The following is a 21,996-nucleotide window of genomic DNA, read 5'->3' as shown; positions in this document are numbered from 1 at the left end:
AAGTGCTTTTAGCAAATAGCACTAACAGAAATCAGATATCTGAGCTCTAAATTTGGATTGAGAATTGCTGGTGGGCAAGAACACTGTCATAGCTGTTAAAACACCAATAGTCATATATAAAAATTTTACCTTTTAAAGAATAAGATTATATGATTTTTTTAAATTTAAATATAACTGAAACTTTGTATTTTATTAAATGTAAATCTTTTTTATTTACACTATTACACTTCAGTTTTTGTAACCCTTCACCATAATTCTGATTTTTTCCTTTTATAAATCATATATATCTTATTATCTGCTATTTTGCAGTCACTTTATTGACACAGAAGAGTTTTCATATATTTACCCAGGGTAGATACGGGTTTTGAATTGACTCGGTTCCAGAATTTTTTCTTTCTTTGTGTGATTACTTTATTGTTTTCTTGATACTTTAATGTTCAAAAATATTTTCACAGTTACATGTTGGACATCAAACAATGGGGGCTAGATTTCTGCCTCTTGACTATTGGATAGTCCCGAATAGAAATAATTTATAAGTGATTAGTTCTGAAGATATTTGTTTTTGATTACTCAAACAAAACTAAAATTGAATAGGTTATTGTCACAGAAACCTCATTTTATAAATATAGAGTTGCGTAAGTAATCTAGGGATAAAGTACTTCATGTAATTTAGCTCAACAGATGACCAGCAGTATTCCAAGCTAGTTATTAATATCTAATTGAGAAATCATTATGAGTGCTAATAATTGGGAATACCCTTTTACTTGATATTTTATAGTGTCATGGGTAAAAGTCTTTATAAGCACATTTCTACTTGGGATGCATGTTGAATAAGGAAAATATGAGAAACAAAACTCTAATTTGGGTTGATATGTAGCTATTCATTTAAATATGCAAGCTTCGCATGAGTCTTTCTTTTGAACATATTGGCTAATATATGGGGTAGATTGGAGATAAATTGATATTTTAGTTTGAAAACATTGATTAGAACAAGACTTCTTTTCATGTTCAGATATAGGGTATACCTCATTACGTTGTGCTTCACAGATACCACATGTTTTACAAATTTAAGGCTTGTGGCAAGCAAATCTATCAGCTGTGTCCTATAGTGTGTGATCATTTCATGTCTTGGTGTCAGCATCGTTTAGTCATAAAATAGTTTTAATTAAGGTGTGTACATTGTTATTTTAGACATAATGCTATTGCACACCATTTAATAGAGTACATCCTAGTGTAAACATAACTTGTATATGCACTGGAAAGCAAAAAAACATTGTGTCACTTGCCCTATTGCAATATTCACTTTATTGTAGTGGTCTGAGGTTAAATCTGCAATATCTCTGATGTGTGCCTGTATTCGGGCATAGAACTGCATCCTCCTAAGCCTCAGTTTGCTAAATCATTTGATGGAAATCATTATATACATCTCAAAAAGTTCTTGTAAGGATTACCTGAAAACAAATTTGTTTGTATGAATGAGTTTGTTCTGATTAGATTTTAATTCTCATAACTTTCTGTCCTGTTTACTATTGTTTTGTGAGTGTATAACACTGGCCTAGCACATAATTGGTTTTCAGTAAATATTATACAACCATTTATTGATTGTTCCTTAAACATTATCTCTTTTCCCTTAAACTGTTTTTTAATATTAATATCCATCATGGTGACCATTTACAGGAAAATAGTCTCAAATTCTTGGCAACCAAAAACACAATCACTAACACACTTTCCTCAGTGTCTTTCCATTGCTACATTGCTTATTAAAGTATGTTGACTTTTGTCATTTTTCGTATCTTTCCGAACATTTTAGATGATATATTATTCTCAATCATTAATTAATCATTAGTGTGTATTCTTCTTGCTTTTTAAAAATTTTTTCTAGAATTATTCAAAAGTTCGACAGTAAAATGATTATTCAGTAGTGTGTGATAGAGACTTTGTATAAGCCTTTTGAGAGGAATACCAACAAAGATTATTTATTCATGAAAAGTGTCTGTAATACTACAGTAAATGATAATTTTTGGCATGATAACAAATGACCCACTATGCATATATGAATATCAACAGTGCAAAATTCATGTGAAAATTCATAAAACTGAACATAAATTCAAAATCATATAGATGCATATATTAACTGCATATTTGTATTCTTATTAAAAGTTTAATGATGCTCATGTTTTAAAAATGCAAATATAGCTATTCTTTATCTGAAATATTTATTAAGTTAAAAAAGTATGTGGAGAAACTAAAGAGTGTTTTAACAAGCCTCAAACTGCTCAAGGATGAAAACTATAAACACTATGGCTAGGATAAGAAAGTGTAGTGTTTACCCTAGGGAAGAAAGGGCTGTGAGGTGACTGAATAATTAGCATGCAAGATAGGTTTATTTTGTAAGGATAGGAACATAGTGTTTCTACCTCTAGAAGATAGAACATGAGAAGATTGACTTCAATTATGAATGCAGAGCTCCCTGAGACTTCTGGCAATAACTTCCAAAGAGAAACAGACCAAGCAAAGGAGATAAGTTCACTCTCTATAAAATATGTAAACACAGTGAAAACAAAAGCCTTTACAAATGCTTTAACTTCAGGCTTGCTTAAAAAACATAAAGGAGTAAGTTCAATCTTTCCAAATTGAAATTACAAACCAATGCATTGAAGCATTTCAGGTAACCTCTCGCTCGTGTTTATTTCGTATATTTTCTGATTTTTTTTGTCATGTCAGTCAATATATTTACTACTCTTGAGAGGTGTGTGTGAGGGGTGTATGTATGTGTGAGACAAGAGATTTTATTAAGAAAGTGAAAGGACAAGCCACAGACAAAATATTTCCAAAGCATATGTAGGATAAAGTGCTCTTATCTAAAATATATAAAGAACATTAAAAGCCAATAATAAGGGGATAGCTAAACCAATGAAAAATAAGCAATGGGGTTTAATGGAATTACTAAGCCTCAAAATAAAGATATATGATGGCTTATATATATATATATATATATATTACATACCCTCAAAGATATGTAAATGACTAATAAACAGAAAAATCATTATATGCTCTGACAATTCTCCTCTTAAGCATTTACCGGCGAAATGAAAATGTATATATGTAAAAGGTCTTACAAACAGCTGTTCATGGCAGCAATGCAAAAGATGCCACAAATGTAAGCAATGTAAATGTGCATCCTCTGTTATATATGTTATAATGTTGTGTATCCATATAATAAAAATCATTTAGCGATACAAGGGACTGAACAATGGATAAAATTATGATATGGATAAACCTCCAAAACATTATACTAATTCTGAGTTTCTGAATGTTAGTAGTATTGAATTTTGAGGATAAATAATTATTTGTCATGCAGAGGCTGTCTTTACTTTGTAGAGTGTCTAATAAGATCCCTGACATCCATCTACTAGATGCTAATAGCACCCACCCTAGTTGTGACACCTAGACATGTCTGTAGACATTGTAAAATATTCCCTGGGTGTAAAACTACTCCTAGCTGAGAGTCACTACAATAAGCAAAAGACCAACTATCTGACTCTATTTATAGGAGATGTTCAGATAAGGAAAATCTACAGAGACAGAACATAGATTAGAAGTTTCCTGTGCTTGAGATGGAATAGAAGGCTGACCACAAAAGGGAATAAACAATCTCTTTGAGATGAAGAAAATGTATTAAAACTTAATTGTGATGATGAAAGAATTAACACTGAAAATCTACTAAAAGTCATTAAATTGTACACTTAAAACAGGTGGACTTTATGTCATGAAAATTATCCATCAATAAGGCTATTAAAATATTGATAACTACGTTATAACTAATCTTGGGAATTATATATGTCATATATATGTTAACTAAGGAACACCAAAGATAGAAACACATAAATTTCTAAAAAACAAGGTAAAAATATTACAATAATAAAAATTAAAAAGACATGTAATTACAATAGAGAAAAGGCCAGCAAACTACAGCCCATGGGTCAAATTTAGTTAATGGCCTGTTTTTGTACAGTTCTCAAACTATGAATGAGTTTCTCATTTTTTACAAGTTTAGAAACAACAATAAAAAAACAGAAAAAAGGATATGAGACAGAGATCTTTTGTCTCATAGACCTTTTATCAGCGACAAAGCCTAAAATATTTATTTTCTAAAATATTTACAATTTAGATTTTTGCAGAGAAAGTTTGCTGTCTTCTACAAAAAAGGAACTAATAGAGTACTATATACTTCTCATCATAAACTATATGTTTCAAGAGACAATGGAATGATGCTCTTAAAATGTGGAGACAATAAAATTATCAGTCAACTATAAAATATATTTTATAAATGAAGAGAAACAATATAATTTTTCAAAGACTGGGAGAACTTGTTTAGAGTAACAACCCAATAAAAAATTTTAGAGAAACTTCAGAAGAAATGTTATGCCAGATAAAAATTTTGATCTGCACAAAGAAGTAAAGCACACCAGAAATGCAAAATATGTATATAAAGCACTTGAAACAAACCTCTTAAACTGATGGTTAACTGTTTTAAGCAAAAGTAATAACGTCTTATGAGGTTTGTAAAATCTGTGAGATTAAATGCTATTGTCAAAATTGCAACTAGGATGAAAGAGGTGAAATGGAATTGTACTTTTGTACTCTTAATAAATTATATGTAAAATAATAAATTGGTTGAAAGACTGTGGTAAGTTAAAATACTATTATAAGTTCAGGAATAACCACTAGGAAATAAAATAAAAAGGCATAAATAATAAGCCAGCAGAGGACATAAAATGTAATTAGAAATATATCTCATAAACTCAAAATAAATCAAGGAGAAAAGAAGAAATAGACCAACCAAAGAAAAGATGAGACAATTTTAATATATATTTTCAGATCATAGACACCAACCTATTTTTATTAATAATTACATTAATAATAAATAGTGTAAATAAAAAATAAAATTTCAAACACTCCCAATTGATTGAATGTCCCCACCTTTTGGCCAAGGGGATTCCAAAGAAAACCTGAAAACTTACTCCAGACCATGATGGGAAGGAAGGAGGGGTCAGACATGCCTCATTATACTATCCTCCTTTTGGAATTCAGGCATAACTCACCAGCATTGACATTAAAACAGAGATCCTAAGAATGTCAAAACAGACTGTGTGTAGCAATAAAATACCAAATTTCAACCTGACAGTAGTATAGCATTGCATGACAGATAGTAGGCCCTGAAAGAAACCAAAATATTTTACCTCAAAATATATTTCCTTGATGTGTTTTGAAATGGCCCTGCAAAGCTGTCTCTTGTGGGGAAAAATCTACATTCAATAGAGAGTCTTTTTCCTTTTCCTGGTCTTTTCTTAATCCAAGAGAAATTTAAGAATTTGATACCTTTTTAGGTCTGATAAGAGACATTTACCAACTGTTTTCTCTGAAACCTACTACCTGGAGACTTCATCTGCATAATAAGAATCTTGGCCTCTGCAGTCCCTTACCTTAACCCAGACATTGCTTTTTATTAATTCCAGGTCTTTAGATAATTACTTAATTCTTACACCAATTTCCAATCAGAAAATCTTTAAATACACCTATGACCTGGAAGCCCCTGCTCCAAGATGTCCTGCCTTTCCAGACCAAACGAATGTATACCCTACATGTATTGATTGATATCTGCCTATAACTTTTGATCCCTAAAAGTATAAAAATAAGCTGTAACCCAACCACATTGGGCATGTGTTCTCAGGACCTCTTGAGACTGTTGTCTTGGGCCTTGGCCACTCAGATTTGGCTTAGAATAGACCTTATAAAATATTTTACAAAGTTTGACTATTTTTCATTGACAGTAGTCTAAAATTTCAATCAAATGTCAGAGATTCAGATTAGAATGAATAAAAAATAAAAGAGCCTTAAGTATTCTCTGCAAGAAACTCACTTTAAAGATAAAAATATGACAAAGTAAAACAATGGCAAAATATGCACCATGCAAACACTAATATTAAGAAAACTGATTTGACTCTACAATATTAACAAAATAGACCTCAGAAGACAGAATATTACCAAGCATAAAATGTAACAGTTTATAATAATAAAGCAGTAAACTTGTTAAGAAGGTCTATGTAAAAGATCTAAATCAGAGCTTTGATATATATAAAAAACCACACATCAAACTGGTGGATGAAAAAGACAAATCCACAATTATGGTTCTAGATATCGACTATTCGATGAGTAAATAATAGAATACACACAGAGAACACCAATAAGAATATATAAGATGTTATCAATCAACCTAACAGAATGTATCACATACTTACTGAAAAATACATGTTCAACTGCAGTACATGAAATATTCACCAATATAGTCAATATATCCTACCGTGAAACAAATTTCAAGCAAAATAAAAATACTGTTGCAACTTTTGAAAACCATTTTATATGTTTCATTATATTGGGAGAATATAAGAGGAAAACAGCATACTACCAACTCAATTAATGAATACTGAAAAATCATTTGAAAAATTTAAATACCTCTTTTCTCAATCTGAGAAAGGACATATACAACAAACCTATACTAACATCACATTTCATAATGAAAAAGAATATTTTCTTCCTAATATCAAGAACAAACCAATAATGGCCACTTTACCACTTCCACTAGAATTCCTAACCAGTGAATTAAGGAAAGGAAAATAAGTAATAGCAATTATAAAACATACAGATATATAAATAAGGATGTTGTCTTTATTGTTGGATGCCATAATTGTGTATATATTAAATCCAAAGCAATCTACAAAAAATACCACTAAACGTTAATATGTGAGTTTAGCAAGATCACAGAATACATGGTTAATACATAAAAATCAATTATATTTTTATATTTTTACAATGAACAATTGGAAATTGAAGATTTAAAAGCAATAATGAGTGTTATAATTGCACTCCTGAGAGAAATTAAATAATATATATATTAATGGAGATATGCCATGTTTAGGAATCAGAAGATTCAATAATGCTACGGTATCTGTTCTCATCAAATTGATAAACAGCTTCAGTGAAATTCAAATCAAAATGCCAATTGACTTTAGCATAAAATTATCACTATAATTAAATATGTTATATTGACAAGAGGAATTAAAACAGCCAAAAGGGTTTTGCTAAAGAATAACAAAACTTGAATATTTGAACTATTTGGTTCCAAGACTGACTCTAGGGAAATTTGCAGAGGTCAATGAAACAGAAGAGAATCTAGAAATGGACCCAGAATGTATATGGTCCACTAACATTCTTACGAACACTATCATGATGTGTCAGTGGGAAAAATATGTGTCGTATTTTTTCAATACCAAAAAACTAGATGCAGAGCAACAGGACATAACTTAGCAAACATGAACTTGAACCTCTATCTTAATTAACTAAACTTAAACGTGGTTGGAATTCATCTTTCTCATTTGTTCCTTCTTTGGCTAACACTTTTTAAGGCTTAGAAACAATGGTTGCATGAAATATAACTACAAGTTCAATAACTGATTAGTACAGAAATACTTGTCAAATATTTATTTTGAATTACTTAGGATAAGGAAATACTCCTCTATGCTGTGTGAAATTCAATAAAGATTTTGTTTGTGATACTATGTACACATTGTTCTCTGGTGTCTTACTTTATTAAATCCTCTTAGAACACAGCTTTTTATCATGGTCCAGAGATTATCATGGTCCGGAGATTGTCATGGTTGATTATAGAATACAAAACAAAATGTGTTACCCTAGTGGTGGTTTATTTATATTTTTAAATAGACTTTATTTTTTAGAGCAATTTTAGGTTCACAGAAAAATTGAGAAGGTATAGTGATTCCCCATGTCTCTTGCCCCTATGCATACACAGGTTCCTTCATTACCAAACGGAGTGGTGTGTTGTTGCAATTAATAAACTTGCATTGACACATCGTTATCACTGAAAGACCTCAGTTTACATTAGGGGTTACTCCGTATTGTACATTTTATGGGTTTGGACAAATGTATAATGGCAAGTATCCACAATTGTAGTATGATCCAGAGTAGTTTCAATGCCCTGTAACTATTTTGTGTGCCACCTATTTATCCCTTCCTCCCTTTCAACCCCTGGCAAATGATGATCTTTTTGTCTCCATAATTTTGACATTTTCATAATGTCATATAATTGGAATCATACAGTATATGCCTATTTCAGATTGGCTTCTTTCACTTAATAATAGGCACTTCAGTTTCCTCCACATCTTTTCTTGGCTTGATAGCTCATTTATTTACAGCACTAAATAATATTCCTTTCTCTGGATGTACCAGACATCATATTCCATCGTCTGGATGTGCCAGACATCATTTCTTTTCAGCACTAAAAAATATTCCGTTGTCTGTCTGGCACATCCAGACAATGGAATATTATTTAGTGCTGAAAATAAATGATCTATGCAGTTACTGAATGATCCATTCGGTTACTAAAGGATATTTTAATCGCTTCCAAGTTCTGGTAATTATGAAAAAAGCTGCTGCGAACATTCACATGCAGGTTTGTGTGTGAACACAGAGTTTTCAACTTGTTAAGGTACAGTAAGAGTATGTTTAGTTTTATAAGAAACCAGTAAATTGTCCTTTGAAGTGGCTGGCTGTACTTTTTTTTCCCCCATTCCCAACAGCAATGAGTGAGGTTTTCTGTTACTCTGCAACCTTAGCAGCATTTGATGTTCCAGGATTCTGGAGTTTGGCCATTCCAATAAGTGTGTAGTGAGTAACTCACTGTTGTTTTCATTTGTGTTTCACTGATTAAATATAATGTAGAGAATATTTTTATGTTCTTATTTGCTATCTATATGTCTATTAAAGACTTTGGTCTCTTTTTCTTTTTTCTTTTTTTTCCTTTACTTTATTATTTTTATTTTATTTTATTTTTAAATACTTTAAGTTCTAGGCTACATGTGCCCAACTTGCAGGTTTGTTACATATTTATACATATGGTATGTTGGTGTGCTGCACCCATTAACTCATCATTTACATTAGGTATTTCTCCTAATGCTATCCTTCCCCACTCCCACCACCCCATGTCAGGCCCCAGTGTGTGTTGTTCCCCACTCTGTAGCCAAGTGTTCTCACTGTTCAATTACCATCTATGAGTGAGAACATGCGGTGTTTGGTTTTCTGTCCTTGTGATAGCTTGCTAAGAATGATGGTTTCCAGCTTCATCCATGTCCCTACAAAGGACATGAACTCATCCTTTTTTATGGCGGCATAGTATTCCATGGTGTGTATGTGCCACATTTTCTTAATCCAGTCTATTATTGATGGACATTTGGGTTGGTTCCAAGTCTTTGCTATTGTGAATAGTGCCGCAATAAACATACGTGTACATGTGTCTTTATAGCAGCATGATTTATAATCCTTTGGGTATATACCCAGTAATGGGATGTCTGGGTCAAATGGTATTTCTAGTTCTCGATCCTTGAGGAATTGCCACACTGTCTTCCACAATGGTTAAACTAGTTTACACTCCCACCAACAGTGTAAAAATGTTCCTATTTCTCCACATCCTCTCCAGCACCTGTTGTTTCCTGACTTTTCAATGATCGCCATTCTAACTGGTGTGAGATGGTATCTCGTTGTGGTTTTGATTTGCATTTCTCTGATGGCCAGTGATGATGAGCATTTTTTCATGTGTCTGTTGGCTGAATAAATGTCTTCTTTTGAGAAGTGTCTGTTCATATCCTTCTCCCACTTTTTGATGGGGTTGTTTGATTATTTCTTGTAAATTTGTTTAAATTCTTTGTAGATTCTGGATATTAGCCCTTTGTCAGATGAGTAGATTGCAAAAATTTTCTCCCATTCTGTAGGTTGCCTGTTCACTCTGATGGTAGTTTCTTTTGCTGTGCAGAAGCTCTTTAGTTTAATTAGATCCCATTTGTCTATTTTGGCTTTTGTTGCCATTGCTTTTGGTGTTTTAGTCATGAAGTCCTTGCCCATGCTTATGACATGAATGGTATTGCCTAGGTTTTCTTCTAGGGTTTTATGGTTTTAGGTCTAACATTTAAGTCTTTAATCCATCTTGAATTAATTTTTGTATAAGGTGTAAGGAAGGGATCCAGTTTCAGCTTTCTACATATGGCTAGCCAGTTTTCCCAGCACCATTTGTTAAATAAGGAATCCTTTCCCCATTTCTTGTTTTTGTCAGGATTGTCAAAGATCAGATGGTTGTAGATGTGTGGTATTATTTCTGAGGGCTCTGTTCTGTTCCATTGGTCTATATCTCTGTTTTGGTCCCAGTACCATGCTGTTTCAGTTACTGTAGCCTTGTAGTGTAGTTTGAAGTCAGGTAGCATGACGCCTCCAGCTTTGTTCTTTTGGCTTAGGATTGTCTTGGCAATATGGGCTGTTTTTTGGTTCCGTATGAACTTCAGAGTAGTGTTTTCCAATTCTGTGAAGAACGTCACTGGTAGCTTGATGGGGATGGCATTGAATCTGTAAATTATCTTGGGCAGTATGGCCATTTTCACGATATTGATTCTTCCTATCCATGAGTGTGGAATGTTCTTCTATTTGTTTGTATCCTCTTTTATTTCATTTATTTGTTTGTATCCTCTTTTATTTCATTGTAATTCTCCTTGAAGAAGTCCTTAACATCCCTTGTAAGTTGGATTCCAAGGTATTTTATTCCCTTTGAAGCAATTGTGAATGGAAGTTCACTCACAAATTGGCTTGCTCTTTGTCTATTATTGGTGTATAGGAATGCTTGTGATTTTTGCACATTGATTTTGTATCCTGAGACTTTGCTGAAGTTTCTTATCAGCTTAAGGAGATTTTGGGCTGAGACAGTGGGGTTTTCTAAATATACATCATGTCATTTGCAGAGACAATTTGACTTCCTCTTTTCCTAATTGAATACCCTTTATTTCTTTCTCCTGCCTGATTGCCCTGGCCAGAACTTCCAACACTATGTTGAATAGGAGTAGTGAGAGAGGGAATCCCTGTCTTGTGCCACTTTTCAAAGGGAATGCTTCCAGTTTTTGCCCATTCAGTATGATACTGGCTGTGGGTTTGTCATAAATAGTTCTTATTATTTTGAAATATGTCTAATCAATACCTAGTTTATTGAGCGTTTTTAGCATGAAGGGGTGTTGAATTTTATCAAAGGCTTTTTCTTCATCTTTTGAGACAATTTGTCTTTGGTTCTGTTTACATGATGGATTACATTTATTGATTTGCATATGTTGAATCAGCCTTGCATCCCAGAGATGAAGCCAACTTGATCGTGGTGGATAAGCTTTTTGATGTCCTGCTGGATTCAGTTTGCTGTATTTTATTAAGGATTTTTGCATCAGTGTTCATCAGGGATATATGGTCTATAAAACTGTCTTTTTTGTGTCTCTGCCAGGCTTTGGTATCAGGAGGTTGCTGTCCTCATAAAATGAGTTAGGGAGGATTCCGTCTTTTTCTATTGATTGCAATAGTTTCAGAAGTAATGGTACCACCTCCTCTTTGTACCTCTGGTAGAATTCAGCTGTGAATCCATCTGGTCCTGGACTTTTTTTGGTTGGTAGGCTATTAATTATTTCCTCAATTTGAGAGCCTGTTATTGGTCTATTCAGGGATTCAACTTCTTCCTGGTTTAGTCTTGGGAGGGTGTATGTGTCCAGGAATTTATCCATTTCTTCTAGATTTTCTACTTTATTTGCGTAGAGGTGTTTATAGTATTCTCTGATGGTAGTTTGTATTTCTGTGTGATCAGGGGTGATATCCCCTTTATCATTTTTTATTGCATCTATTTGATTCTTCTCTTTTGTTCTTTATTAATCTTGCTAGAGGTCTATCAATTTTGTTGATCTTTTCAAAAAACCAGCTCCTTGATTCATTGATTTTTTTGAAGGGTTCTTTGTGTCTCTATCTCTTTCAGTTCTGCTCTGATCTTAGTTATTTCTTGCATTCTGCTAGCTTTTGAATGTGTTTGCTCTTGCTTCTCTAGTTCTTTTAATTGTGATGTTAGGGTGTCGATTTTAGATCTTGCCTGGTTTCTCTTGTGGGCATTTAGTGCTATAAATTTCCCTCTACACAGAGCTTTAAATGTGTCCCAGAGATTCTGGTACATTGTGTCTTTGTTCTCATTGGTTTCAAAGAACATCTTTATTTCTGCCTTCATTTCATTATTTACCCAGTAGTCATTCAGGAGCAGGTTGTTCAATTTCCATGTAGTTGCGCAGTTTTGAGTGAGTTTCTTAATCCTGAGTTCTAATTTGATTGCACTGTGGTCTGAGAGACAGTTTGTTAAGATTTCTGTTCTTTTACATTTGCTGAGGAGTGCTTTATTTCCAACTATGTGGTCAATTTTGGAATAAGTGTGATGTGGTGCTGAGAAGAATGTATATTCTGTTGATTTGGGGTGGAGAGTTCTGTAGAAGTCTATTAGGTCCACTTGGTGCAGAGCTGAGTTCAAGTCCTGGATATCCTTGTTAACTTTCTGTCTCGTTGATCTGTGTAATGTTGACAGTGGTGTGTTAATGTCTCCCATTATTATTGTGTGGGAGTCTAAGTCTCTTTGTAGGTCTCTAAGGACTTGCTTTTGAAGCTGGGTGCTCCTGTATTGGGTGCATATATATTTAGGATAGTTAGCTCTTCTTGTTGAATTGATCCCTTTACCATTATGTAATGGCCTTTTTGTTTCTTTTGATCTTTGTTGGTTTAAGGTCTGTTTTATCAGAGAGTAGGATTGCAACTCCTGCTTTTTTTGTTTTCCATTTGCTTGGTAGATTTTCCTGCACCCCTTTATTTTGAGCCTGTGTGTGTCTCTGCATGTGAGATGGGTCCCCAGAACACAGCACACTGATGGGTCTTGACTCTATCCAATTTACCAGTCTGTGTCTTTTAATTGGGGCATTTAGCCTATTTACATTTAAGGTTAATATTGTTATGTGTGAATTTGATCCTGTCATTATGATGTTAGCTGGTTATTTTGCTCATTTGTTGATGCAGTTTCTTCCTAGCATCAATGATCTTTACAATTTGGCATGTTTTTGCAGTCGCTGGTACCAGTTGTTCCTTTCCATGTTTAGTGCTTCCTTCAGGAGCTCTTGTAAGGCAGACCTGGTGGTGACAAACTCTCTCAGCATTTGCTTGTCTGTAAAGGATTTTATTTATCCTTCACTTATGAAGCTTAGATTGGCTGGATATGAAATTCTGGATTGAAAATTCTTTTCTTTAAGAATGTTGAATATTGGACCCCACTCTCTTCTGGCTTATAGAGTTTCTGCTGAGAGATCTGTTAGTCTGATGGGCTTCCCTTTGTGGGTAACCTGACTTTTCTCTTTGGCTGCCCTTAAGATTTTTTCCTTCATTTCAGCCTTGGTGAATCTGACAATCATGTGTCTTGGGATTGCTCTTCTTGAGGAGTATCTTTGTGGCATTCTCTGTATTTCCTGAATTTGAATGTTGGCCTGCCTTGCTAGGTTGGGGAAGTCCTCCTGGATAATATGCTGAAGAGTGTTTTCCAACTTCGTTCCATTCTCCCCGTCACTTTCAGGTACACCAATCAGGCATAGATTTGGTCTTTTCAGATAGTCCCATATTTCTTGTAGGATTTGTTTGTTTCTTTTAACACTTTTTTCTCTAAACTTCTCTTCTTGCTTCATTTAATTCGTTTGATCTTCAGTCACTGGTACCCTTTCTTCCACTTGATTGAATTGGCTACTGAAGCTTGTGCATGCGTCACGTATTTCTCGTACCATGGTTTTCAGCTCCATCAGGTCATTTAAGGTCTTCTCTATGCTGTTTATTCTAGTTAGCCATTCAACTAATCTTTTTTCAAGGTTTTAACTTCTTTGCAATGGGTTGGAACATCGTCCTTTAGCTGGGAGAAGTTTGTTATTACTGATCTTTTGAAGCCTACTTCTGTCAACTCGTCAAAGTTATTCTCTGTCCAGCTTTGTTCCATTGCTGACGAGGAGCTGCATTCCTTTGGAGGAGAAGACACACTCTGGTTTTTAGAATTTTCACCTTTTCTGCTCTGGTTTCTCCCCATCTTTGTGGTTTTATCTACCTCTGGTCTTTGATGATGTTGACCTACAGATGGGGTTTTTGTGTGGATGTCATTTTTTTTTATGTTGATGCTATTCCTTTCTGTTTGTTAGTTTTCCTTCTAACAGTCAGGACCCTCTGCTGCAGGTCTGTTGGAGTTTGCTGGAGGTCCACTCCAGACCCTCTTTGCCTGGGTATCACCAGCAGAGGCTGCAGAATAGCAGGTATTGCTGCCTGATCCTTCCTCTAGAAGCTTCGTCTTAGAGAGGCATGTGGCTGTATGAGGTGTCAGTCGGCCTCTACTTGTAGCTGTCTTCCAGTTACTCGGGGGTCAGAGACCCACTTGAGGAGGCAGTCTGTCCATTCTCAGATCTCAAACTCTGTGCTGGGAGACCCACTACTCACTTCAAAGCTGTCAGAGAGGGATGTTTAAAAAGGTTTCTGCTGCCTTTTGTTCAGCTATGCCCTGCCCCCAGAGGTGGAGTCTACAGAGGCAGGCAGGCCTCGTTGAGCTGTGGCGGGCTCTGCCCAGTTTGAGCTTCCCAGCTGCTTTGTTTACCTACTCAAGCCTCAGCAATGGCGTATGCCCCTTCCCCAGCCTTGCTGCCACCATGCAGTTCGATCTCGGACTGCTGTGCTAGTAGTCAGGAAGGGTCCATGGGCGTGGGACCCTCTGAGCCAGGCGTGGGATATAATCTCCTAGTGTGCCATTTGCTAAGACCTTTGGAAAAGTGCAGTATTAGGGTGGGAGTGTCCCAATTTTCCAGGTACTGTCTGTCATGGCTTCCCTTAGCTAGGAAAGGGAAGTCCCCAACCTCTTGCTCTTCCCAGGTGAGGCAATGCCCACCCTGCTTCAGCTCACACTCCATGGGCTGCACCCACTGTCCAGCAAGTCCCAGTGAAATGACCCCAGTACCTCTGTTGGAAATACAGAAATCACCTGTCTTCTGCATTGCTCATGCTGGGAGTTGTAGACTGGAGCTGTTCCTATTTGGCCATCTTGGAGGGATTCTCAGTTTTTACAATTTTTAATTTTTTATAGATTTAGGGGTTACAAGTGCAGTTTTATTAGATGAATATATTGCATAGCGGTGAAGCTTAAGCTTTTAGTGTGCCCATCATTCAAATAGTGAAAATTGTACCCAATAGAGTAATTTTTCAACCATCTTTCCTCTCTGAGCCTCCCCTCTTAAGTCTTCAGTGTTCATTTTTTCACTCTGTATGTCCATGTTTACCCACTGTTTAGTTCCTATTTTCAAGTGAAACCATGTGATATTTGACTTTCTGTTTCTGAGTAATTTCACTTAGGGTAATGGCCTCCAGTTCTGTCCATGTTGATGCAAAAAACAATTTCATTCTTCTTTATGACTGAATAGTTTTCCATGGTATACATTTTTAAATTCAATCATCCATTGGTGGACACATAGGTTGATTTCATTTTTAAATTGGGTTGTTGGTTTTTTTATTGTTGAGTCATAAGAGTTCTTTGTATATTTTTGATAACAATCCTTTATCAGATATGCCTTTTGGAAACAATTTTTCTGTCTGTGGCTTTTCTTTTCTCTTTTCAATTTTTTTTATTTTGTATTTTTTTTGTGTATGGCTTTCCTTTTCATTATCTTAACAGGGTCTTTTGCAGAACAGACCATTTTTATTTTGATAAGTTGATTTATCCTTTCTTTCATGGATGTGCCTTTGGTGTGGTATCTGAAAAGTCATTACCAATCCCAAGGTGATCTAGATTTTCTCCTGTGTTATCTTCTAGGTATTTCATAGTTTTGCATTTTACATTTAAGTCTATAGTTCATTTTGAGTTAATTTTTGTGAAAAGTGGAAGGTCTGTGTCTAGGCTCAATTTTTTGCACATGGGTATCCATTTGTTCTCATGCCATTTGTTGAGAGTAATTAATTGTGTACTATTATTTCAACTTGAAGAAAGTTGAGCAGACCTTGTAATACTGCTACTTACAACCACATATTCTACTTTGTGAACTTTAATCTCTAGAAAAACATCTTAGAAGAACTGCCTAATTTTCTGGCAATGATACTCATTTGTAGAAAGCCTGGTAGATTCGCCTTAGGTTTTATGTAAGCCAGTTTTCAATGTGGGATTTCACTGGAAGTTGAAGAGGGCAGAAAAATATCTGACACATTTCTCTTATTATTTCACTCATTAAATTAGAATAGGTCCTTGATAAGTTACATTTTTATGCACATTTGAATGCTTTTTAGTGTAGGTCTGTCTGATATTTATTAGGTGTATATTCTACAGAATTTCATAAATACTATTAAATACTGAGTTCTATTTTGATGGGTGGAGAATGCATTTTATTTACCATATTTTATGATGCTAAAATGAAAATTCTCAAAATACATTTTAACAGTCTCTGTAATTTAGGTGGATCTTATAATAAAAGAATGCCCATTTTAGCCGTAGGTTTTCTTTCTTAATAGTATACACGAAATAATGGTTACTCTGAAAATCTTTCGTGTCTTAGATTAGATGAAATAAGATAATAACTAATTGTCAAGGTGTTAACAAGAAAAATGGTTACCTGTTTCACTGTCAATTCCTTCTTTATAAAACTCATAAGACTAAATTACATGATGCTAGGGTGGCCAACAGATATGTATCTACAATGTAACACAGTAATACTGGTTATGTGAATTAGTGAATATTGGAAAACACAAATTGCCAGACTGTAATTAGGAAAGATCCTTATTGAATCATTTGCATTACTGTTTTGGAAAGCAGTTAAACTTTTCTGTTTAGCAATTACTATATGAAATAAGTTCTTAGGTCAATCTAGGGTTTTAGAGTATATTAATGAGGGATAATGCCAACACACTTATAAAGGTCATTAAGACAATTGGAAAGCTGTAAGAAAAGGGTTTGGTTTTCCACAGGCAGATAGGAAAATGGACCACAAGCAGTTATGGGCATAGTGGAAACCTTCAAGTGCACAAACAATATCTCTATCTTAGAGTCAAGAAAATCTTCATGAAGAGAAGGTTTTATCAATGTACACACAGTAGAGGCTCAACAATAAGTAGGTTTAAGTTCAGCAAAACTTTTCAATATGTCAGAAGGAAATTAAAATTCAGCGGTCCGTATTTCAGATAAGCCACCATCCTCCATTTTAATTACACACCCTTCTCTGTCATCTGCTCTTTATCTCTTCCTAATGCCAAGATATATACCAACAAATGAAACCGTTGTATCAGATTTAAAATAAGATTTCTTACAATGTTTCTGGAATTGTACTAAATAAACTTACTTCTTTTTCAATATTTGTCCCATGAGTTGTTTAAATAATGAATCTGACTTTTAAACTCATTAAATATTTTGCAAATGCAAGCATTAGATTGTGTAAATATATAACTGTTTGTATTTGGGATCTGACTATTTTCAAAATATGTTTCTATTTTTCTACAGTTAGCAGATTTCAGTTAAATGCCGATAAACTTTGAAGGGCATTGAAATAAGGACAGTAATGCACTTGGAAAGAACTGAAAATTCCAAGTTAACTCTCACCTACTAGAAATCATGCACATAAACATAAGCCCATTGGAAAACTGTGAGACCATAGATAGAATATTTATTTGTGCACATTTTTGCTTATTTTTAACTAAAATATATATATTTAAAATAATTTAAGTGGGCTTCAATGCTTACCAGCTTGTCCATGAAAATTCTGGTCATTGGATAAGGAGTAGTAGACTATATAATTAGACATGAGAGTTTACTGATATGAGGCTGCTCCCTTGGTATTCGATATTTAATATTTTGGCAAGGGCATTTTGAAATGGATCTTATTTGCTGCTGAAATGGCTTCTTTATTAAAGCTAGAATGTTGCACAACATTGCTATACACCAGTGTGTTCAGTTTACATAAAAGATTGAGAGCAATGAACAATTGGCATGGGGTCCATTGGTTTGGTTCCACCAAATACCGAATCACCCAATGGTTGTCAGATTAATTAAACATCAAATAACCTCTTAAAGGTTTATCTAAGGCTTCTGAAATGAGAATGACCCTGCAAGGTTGGTAATATTCTTTCAAAATGATAACTATATTTTGAATCAATGACCGTTAATTGGTACTATGTACCTAAAAAGTGGTAGGCATAGGCCTGTGAACTACGGAGAATAAATAGTGCCTCTTACCTTCTAATTTGTAATGGTTCAGGTGGGACTGTTCTTTCCCAATACAACTTTAGATTTGATTGTAATGGAGACATGCTACTGCTCAATTATCGGGGAGAGGGGCACTTCTGTTGGAGCATAGTAATATTTCTGTCATATCTAAAGTTGTGAAGGCTGACCAAGATTCTTTTGTCAGTAGATCAGCATGACAAGAAGAGAGTTACTATATTGGCAGGGGAAATTGATTCTGGTTATCATGCTGCTACATAATGTGGGCAAAGAGGTGTATGTCTGCAATGCAGAGGAATCCCAGCAGAGTAGACCAATGCTTCTTGGTGCTTCCATCCTAATGGGTACCTGTAAATGGAAATTTTCAGCAACTGTGGTCTACTAACGGTGCCATAACAGGTCCTCTCAGGTATTTACATATCTGTACTACTTTCAGGGCAGGTAGACTAACGATAAGGAAAACCTAGAATGGTTGGTAGAGAAAGGAGATTATGATTATCAATTTTCCAGCAAAATGAAATGAAACTTTTCTATTTCTTCTTTGGATTTATAAGTTTATTAATTCTTTTAAGAAATTTTGAATGGCAACTATGTTAAAGAATCAGCGACAGGACAAGGTGAATTTAGCATGGGGGTCAAGTGGCTCTAACTGTACTGTAGCGGATATTTTTGTAGCCTACTCATATTTCCTCACCCTAGCAAATTCATTGCATACCAGACCAAGTTTCTACTACCAGCACCTGCCTTTCTTTCCCAATGTCTGACTCGTTCCCGAAGCCCACTTGATCTGCTTGTGCAGCAGGGTAGAAACACCAGTATGCCCCTTCCTCAAGAGCTTTTCTCACCAAATGATGGACAAGGGTTGGTGGATAAGTATCCTGAGCTCCCTTGTGCAGTGCTTGGTATAAACCTGATGACGGTCCTACACTGGCTCAGTTTCCTTAGAGCTGTAACCTCTTGTCTTCCACAGTCGTCACTGGATTATAACACAGTTTCCTGACCATCTTCTTGCCTTTCTCTGCTGAACTTCCCCATTGAACTACTGGAATTTTCTTCAGTTTTTATATAAATTACTTGTATTTGAATCCCTGTATCAGGGTTCGCTTTGTGGGCAATTAAACAGGGACATTGACAGTGTCAGAATTATTTGACAAATTACCAAAAATAGCTTTGTTGTGTTTCCAGAACTTGGATATTTACACTCCTTTTATTCAAGTTATATAGAGACAATGAAGTCTTGATCATTGAAAAATAGAGGGTGGCCTGTGACTGTTGTAAAAGAATCAAGGAAGAGAATTATTACCCCCCTCCACTCCTTTTTCTCCATTTGGTCTCTCAGTCTTGTTTTCTGCACCCATTTTCAGCCTTCATGCTCTCCCTTCCAGCTCCTTTAACCCACAGGAAGGGATAGAGCCTTAGTCTCTAAAAACTTCCTCACAAAGCATTCTTGCTTTTTTTTTTTTTATTCTCTTCATTCAGGAAAGTAGATAAAGAAAAAGAGGAATGATTTTAGAAACACACTCTCTACTTTTGCCACCTCTATTACATTTTTTATTACTGGCTTTTATCCCTTATGCCTAGAAGCATTACCTAGGTCTACAAGTATTTGGTTTTTATTTTTTTTGGAAGCAACCCAGGAATGGACAGTTGCCTGATAAAACCATATGAAAAGAATATTATTCCTATTGCGTTTTTTAGACTAAGCACATTTTCCAAAGTCATGTAGCTAGTACCTGGAAGAGATCTCGATTTTCATCCAATTCCCTGCACCTTTGCAACTTGAGCTTTTAACCACAAAACGAATCTCCTTCTCTTGAATTAAACATATGAAGGGACAAGACCTTCATCTTGGTGGCTTATGGATGCAAGCAACTTTTTATTTCTTGTCAATGCCTTTTGTCCTGCCTGTTTACACACTCTCTTCTTTCCTTCTTATCTTTTACGTCTTGCCTTCCTCTTCCTATTTGTACACATTATAGGCCATGGAGAAAACTGCTATCTGCATTCCATCTTTCTGGAGTTTTGGGCTGAACACAATTGAGGATGTTTATAAGGGAACATTCCCCATACAGTTTTAAAAGCCATTGCTGATAGAACTTACTAGAACACTGTCCATTGCTCATAAGGAAAGGGGCAAGCAGCCTTAGGAAGACCCTTTTCTTTCCTGTGACTCTGCTGAGTACAGCCAGCTAGTGTAAGAGTCTCCTTTATGGACAAGCAATCAATATGTCCTGGTCACTGCAATTATAAGGGTCCCATTTTATTTTTGATTGATTTTTTATTAATATTCCTGGGAAATGGTTTTCCACACAATTCAAAGACATAAATGTGGATTGGAGGCATCTGTGTGAATGTCAATGTTCACATTTTAGGGTGCTTTCCTGCTCAAATGGCATTGGAATGAAGCAGCAGAATGTTCAGAATGTCTTCTAGCTGTGTTCAGATGAACTCATTCTCCTAGTCAATGAGCCAGAGTCTCTGGTATGACAGACGCTTTTAGCACATAGGAGACTCGACTACAAATGGCTCATAGCAGTGTTTTGTAATTTGGCTTCACATCATGTGAGAGAATTGGTGACAGGCACTCATATTCATGAGGAAACTTTATACAATAATGTTAAAAATTGATGTTTTTATTATATTTTAAAATAAATATGAGAATATTAAAGATTGTCTACATTATTTTCTTATGACCCAGTGCTGCATAGTCAATGCTTGTTTTGAAATGTATTTATGCCAGAATAAGTGCTAGTTAGAACTATTTTAATTGTCTCAGACAAAAGAAATCAAGCAAGAAACATCAATAAAGCCCCAGAAGAGCGCTTGGTAGGGGAAAGTTGTATGTTTTCCTTATGAAAATCAACCACTATGCAAAATTTATGCCATAGTTTTGCCAAGAGAAAGGTAGTATGCAAAGAGAAAAGTTGAGGAATAATTAAGTGTATTGTGCTGGGTACAATGTTCTACACAAATTTTAAAAATTCCTATGCTATGTACTTCAGAACTATATCCATATTGAAAATAACCATTCACTGTCCTCAAAGAATATCATGTGCCACATTAAATAAATATTGTTGAGACTGTATTTTGTTTTTACAGTTTTGTGGTTTTCAACATTTTAAATTATCTTGGTTGTAAAAGATCAATAAGCCTGAAACTTTAAGTATAATTAGGTAATATTGCAGTAAAGAAAGTTCAATAAACACTAGAGGTTATACATTATTGACATCTGAGAAATACTGACCTAAAATGCAGAGATGTGGTTTTTCTCTCTTATGGCTTCTCATAGCAGACATATGGATAATATTTCAGGTAGCAGAGCAGTTGAAATGGATGTTACTTCTTGTGAATATATATTTTGTTTTAATTATCCTTTTTTCCTGCTCTTTAATTTTTGCACTCCAACTTTGTTTCCTAAAAGCCACACAACATATTCAAAAGAGACTATGAAAGGATAAGCCTCTCTTTTTTTTAACACACTCATTGGATTTGAAATATTTTCAGAAAGTTGATTTGGAAATTAGGATGATGGAAAGGATGTCAATAAGAAAGCCCTCAGCAAAACACAGTTCTGGCAGCCATCAGTTGTATGATTTTGGAGCAGAAACTTCACTTCTTTGAGCCTCAGTTTCTTGAATATAAAATGGTTGCAGTAGAATTTAGCTCCATGTTTTGTTAAAAAGATTAACAATTCAATTATGCGACGTGACTGACTCAGTGGCCACACAATTAAGGGTTGCCTTTCTTCCCAATATGAAGAGTCAGTTACACCTAGGATTATTAGTGCTAAAAAAAAAAAAAAAGAAAATTAGTGCTGCTACATT

The sequence above is a fragment of the Gorilla gorilla genome, chromosome 11, assembly GCF_029281585.2.
Source record: "Gorilla gorilla gorilla isolate KB3781 chromosome 11, NHGRI_mGorGor1-v2.1_pri, whole genome shotgun sequence".
Taxonomy (NCBI): domain Eukaryota; kingdom Metazoa; phylum Chordata; class Mammalia; order Primates; family Hominidae; genus Gorilla; species Gorilla gorilla.
This window is presented reverse-complemented; position numbering follows the sequence as displayed.